Raw genomic sequence first — 5,807 nt, 5'->3', positions numbered from 1 at the left:
ATGCAGGGGCAGGAATATTGGAGTGCAAATGGACATTAGGAATTCCTTGGGGAAAGCAGATTTGTTAACTTTCAACCCCAAAAATTCTTTTGCATTCAATCCTATCTTCTGATGGCATCAAGGAATACTGGATAGTTTTGGAGGTCTTTTCCAACCTCTGTGATTGCACAATTTTGATTTCCTGTTGTCCAAGGGCATCTTCTGCTGTCAAATGTTGATGAACTGGGTCAAAGATCAAGATTTTGGAGACAGTGGGGTGGAAACCCCTCTGGAAAAGGTTCTTCCCTCCCACCCAATCGTGTGGATCCTCGGACAGCACAGACACAGAAATTGTTTTCTTTTGGCCTTGATTTGCTTTTCTTTACTCTTCATCCCTTTAAAATATCCAACATTTGGGTAAAAATAGAGACATTGAACTAAAACATGGGTGGGGACATTGAGGGACATAGACACAGGTGGGACATAGACATGGAGAGTGACATGGGGACACATGGACATGGATAGGGACATGGCCATTCCTGAAGACATGGGGGGACACAGGCACAAATGGAGACATGGGGGACAATGCCAGGGATGGAAACATGGTGGGGACACAGCCATGGGTGAGGACATGGTGGGACATGGCCAGTGACATGTGGGGCCATGGCCATGGCTGCTGCCATGGGGGGAACTTGCAGGGGCTGTGGGGAATGCTGGGTTTGAGGGAGTTGAGGGTTCCTGGCAGGGACTTGGGGCTTGCTGAGGGCTTTGGGGAGCCCAGGCCGAGCAGCTGCAGCTGCGCTGGGAGCCCCTGGCGGAGGTTCTGGGGCAGCTGTTCAAGGACCCCCTGGCCTGGAGCCCCAGCCGGGCATTGGGCTCCTGGAAGGGAATGAACATCCTTGTGTTATAAACGGGATAGCAAAATACGATTAATATAAAAAGCAATTTATTATAAAACAATTTCAATCACCAGCAACAAGAGAAAAAAAACACAATAAAATAAATCAGCACAGCGCCGGGTGGACAGGGGTCTATACAGAGGTACAGATTTCCCAAATCCAGGAAGTAGGAACTGCAGTCCGGGGTTCTTATAGGGGTTTTTGTATCCTGAGGCAAAATCCGGAGTAAGCACTGTCCAACAAAGAGTCTAGATGTGTGGTTGAATAGATTTCCCGGATCCGTCGAGCTGAGTCAATAGTCCACTGGGCAGAGTCCTTTCACATGCGAATGGTTCTGGGTGCCTTCTGATTGCATCTTCTGGGTGGACTCCCGGAGTGGAGTGTCCAGGTCCGGTGCGAAGCCGATGGATATCTCACTTGGGCTATTCTCATTGTCTGACTTGATTGCTCCTGTCCTGCTCTTTATCTCGGGCTGATAAGTGTCCCCGTGGATCGTTACCGCTTGAGTGGATCGTTACCGCTTGCCTCGGGAAGGAGTCTTTAGACTACACGTTATATCTTTACATTAAAATATAACATATATTTCTTTATTTTCCTTCACGAATTTTTATCCAACGCCATATTTATCACACTTGTGCCCAGGAGGGAAATCCCAGGAACCCCAGGGTGTGGGGGGCAGCTGAGAGGCCACAACAAGGAGGGGAAAGCCAGACAGAGCTGTCCCCCTCCAGAACTGCACTCCACAAATCCCAAAACTCAGATATTCCTCCCAAGGAAAACCTGCCAGGAGCTGCCTGAGTTGAAAGAAAGGGTAAGGGGACCCCCAGACTGAAGGGCCTGGAAATCCCAAAACCAAGCATGGGGAACAGGACCCGTGGATTGAGGGGCAGTGGGGAAGTAGTGGAAGAGTTGAGGAAAAGAGAGGGCTGGGATCCCCAACGATTGGGAGAGGGGGCTAGGACCCTGAAATTGTGTTGAGATGGGTCCCACTCCTCCTCCTTTCTAATCCCGGCTCCGTCTTCGCTTCTGCCCTTGTCCCGCTCCTTCCTCAGCTCTCCTCCTCCGTCCCTTCTCCTGCTCCGCCTCTCCCTCCCCTCCCCCCCGGGCCCAGAGCCCAGCCCTCCTTTTCCCAACGCGGTCCCATCCCATGGGAGGCACCAGGGCAGGTCGGACTGGGGCAGCTGTGGGCTCTTGGCCCGGCCTGGGCACACCCCACACGCACCCTCACCAAATTCCCCTGGCGGCTTCGTGGGGTCCCGGTGCCTTTTAAGGTTTGCTGGGCGCTATGCTGGGGTTCAGGTGCCTCCCGTGGCCCCGCAGAGCAAGGTGACACGGGGGGACACACGGGGGTCCCCATTCTGGATCCATCTCGGGGCCTCTTCTGCCCCCCCAGTCAAGGTTCCTCTGCGGGATCCCCCAAATTCTTCCCCGCTGCTCCTCAATAAACGGGACTGAGGCCAACTGGGAAGCTTTATTGGGAACACTGGGAGCAGCCGGGCAGGGTCAGAGTGGCAGCGGGGTTGAGGAGGGACACACGACCCCTCCATAATCAGTGTGGGGTCGGAGCGGGGGGTCCCAGCTGGGTCTGAGGCCACGGGGAGGGGCTGCGGCCGCTGGCGGCTGAGGAGCTCTGTGGGCAGAGAAAAGGGGGTGACACCGGGCTGGGGGGCACCCGGGGGAGCACACACGCTCCAGGGGAGGGGGGACACGACCCCCGGTGCCCTCCTCACCTTCTTGCACAGGTAGAAGCCGAGCCGCAGCGCCAGTAATAGGACGAAGCCCAACACGGAGCTCCCGACCCCGTCAGCATCTTGCTGCGGCCGGCGGCCGGCAGCATCGCTGGTGGGTCTGCAGGGGTCAGGGCCCCCAAAACCTGTCACAAACACCCCAAGCCCCTCCAAGTCTCTCCCAGCCCACCCAGGACCCCTGAAACCTCCCCCAAATGCCTTCCAAGTCTCCCCAGGACCCACCAAAGCCACCCATGTCCCTCTCAGGATCCCATAGCCCCCTCCCAGTTGCCCCCCACCACCCCAGAAGCCCAAAACCCTTACCCAGTCCCTTACCAGCCCTACCAGGACGCAACAAGACGCCTCCCAGTCTCTACCCAGCACAACTAACCTCCTCATCCCATCCTCCGCTTTCCAATCCCCAATCTCCTTCCAGCCTCTCCAGGCTCACTCAAGTCCCTCCCAGTTACGAGGCTCCCAGCGAGGGCTGCAGTTGGGACGGCAGAGAGGCGCTGCTGGGGGGTCCCAGCTCACTTTGGTTTGGTTGGTTCTTCCTGAGAGGAATGACAGGTTTGTTTTTACAAACAAGCTGTGGGTCTGCACTAAGATGAAAATATCACTGAGAGATAACAGAAATGTGAAAAACGAGATTTACATATTTTTTAATAGAATTTAAAAGTTTAATAAAAAGACAATTAGGAGATAAAAATAAAGTAGACAGATACAGCCGGGTGTCTCTGCATTCAGCCAAGAGAGCATACCTACTAACAAAGGATTGTCCCTTAAAAACAGAATCCTACTACACATCCATAAATTCTCATACATATTCAGACATTCTTCTTAGTATTTTTGGTGTTCCTCTGTTTAGTTTTTCCTTGCTCCCGTTCCCAATAGACCAATCTTCTTGGCGCCACTATGTTTTATGTCCTTCAATAACGGGTGCCATAAATTTTTCCTTTGGAGGGCTTGAAGGACTGCTTGTCTTCACCTGGATGTGAAAAACAAGGTTCACATATTTTTTTAATAGAATTTAAAGGTTTAATAGAAAGATAATTAGGAGATAAAAATAAAGTGAAGTATACAGATACAGCTGGGTGTCACTGCATTCAGCCAAGAGAACACACCTTACCAACAAAGGATTGTCCCTTAAAAACAGAATCCTAATACATATTCATAAATTCTCATACATGATTCAAACATTCTTCTTAAGTTTTGGATGTTTTGTTGTTTAGTTTTTGACTCTCCTCCTTCTCAATAAATCAATCTTCTTGGCTCCACCGAGTTTCACATTCCCTGATAACAGAAATGCAATAAATTCCTCCCCCAGAGCTCTGGTTACTGCTGTCCTCATCTGGACAAGATAACCTAAGAATAGGGGTGTCTCCAACCATCTCCTCTAGTCCCTGGCTTATACAAACAAAAGTAGTCCCCACTCCAATACCATGTCATAGCTCAACATATATGTATATTATACTACCATTTCTAAGCTTCATCAACAACAGAAATAGAAGGAACCACACTAATACAACAAAGTTTTCTAACCTTATACATATAACATCCATTCCAATATTTGCGAAAAGCCAGCAATATAATATGTATCTATAATATGGACAAGATAATCTTAGGATGCAGGGGGGGGTCTCTTTTTTATTTTAGTCTCTGGGTTATATAAACAAAAAGTAGTTTGTGCCTTAAAATCATGTTACAGCCTAAAATATATGTATTATACCACTATTTCTAAGTTTAATCAATAACAGAAATAAAGGAAACCAAATTAATACAACAAAATTTTTCTAATCTTATAACATTCATTATAATATTTGCAAAAAGCCAATGATATGATATGCATTTATAACAGAAACAATGGGGTGGATTCCACTTAAAGATGAAAGAGATACTGAGGAAACACCATAAAATTCCAAAAGAATTAAGAACTAAGAAGGTGATTATGCTATGGGGCGGGGGGGTATCCCGGGTATCAGGTGTACCGGGAAGCCTGTACCTCTCATGTACCTCAGCCTATGGGGAAAGAGGGAAGGGACACACGGCCAGCACTTAGATTAAAAGGGAGGCTGCGCCCTCCAAAAATTTGAGAGACCCCAGGGGAATACCCCATGACGTCTCCCTTTATTCGAATAAAGTAAAAGGACTCCTCTGTCTCCTTTTTGGACATAAACCTCTGGTGTTTGTGGATTAATTTTCCTGATATTCTCAACCTGGCAACAAACGATTTTGGGAGTTTTCTGCAAGAAATCTCTCCCCTTCTCCATTCAGCCAAAGGGGTTTGGGGCGGTTATTCCTTTCTGGGGGAAATCAAAGCGATGCACTGATGCTCCTAATTAAGGGGCGGGAGAAGTGAGGCTCAAGGGCTTCCCGCTGAGCCGGAGCCACCCATCACCCCGGGTTGGCCAAGGCGGGCCGGGAGGTGAGGAGAACTTTGCGTCAGGAGCTCAATGGCCGCTCAGGCCGGGCCCGTTCCAGGGCTGTTCCTCATCCCCGCCTTTCCCCTCACGCAGCCCGGGGCGGGCCCTGAGAGCGCGGGGCGGGGCTGTGCCGTGTGCAGAGCCCGCCGCTGGCTGCGATTGGCTGCTTCTGCCGTCACTCGTGGCTCTGGCGCGCGCTGATTGGGCAGAGCGGGGACAAGCCCGGCCCCGCTGGCGCCCCCAGGGCAGCCGTGGCTTGGGAGAGCCGCCATTGCCGGAGCGTCTGTGCGGGCCCGGGAGGAGGCGGCAGGGGGCTGTGGCGGGTGGCTTGTGCCGTGGCCGGCCCGTGTTGGCCCTGGGCTGAGGGCGCTGCGGGAGCGGCTGCCCGCGGTCTCCTTGCCGCTGGGGCCTCGGCAGGAGGCGGTAGCGGAGCAGCGCTGGCTTGTCCTAGTTCATGTCGGTAGGCCGGAGGTGGCTGCCCTGTCCCCGGGACGCTGCGCTGGGGCCGCCTCCGAGCTCCGCCACCGCCTCACCGGGCTCCGGCCGCTGCCGCCGTTCCTGGGCCCGCACAGACATCCTGGCAACGTTGGCTGCCCTGCGTCAGGGGTTCCCTGCCTAAGCAGCAGGGCCGTGCTTATTCCCACTCTGCCCAATCAGCGCGCGCCAGAGCCACGAATGACGGCAGAAGCAGCCAATCGCAGCCAGCGGCGGGCTCTGCACACGGCACGGCCTCCCTCCCTTGGCCTCAGCTCCGCCATTTCTCGGAAGCCTCGGCCGAG

The sequence above is a fragment of the Poecile atricapillus genome, chromosome 26 (assembly GCF_030490865.1).
Source record: "Poecile atricapillus isolate bPoeAtr1 chromosome 26, bPoeAtr1.hap1, whole genome shotgun sequence".
NCBI classification, from domain to species: Eukaryota; Metazoa; Chordata; class Aves; order Passeriformes; family Paridae; genus Poecile; species Poecile atricapillus.
The sequence above is the reverse complement of the archived record's forward strand: the minus strand, read 5'-3'. Positions refer to the sequence as shown.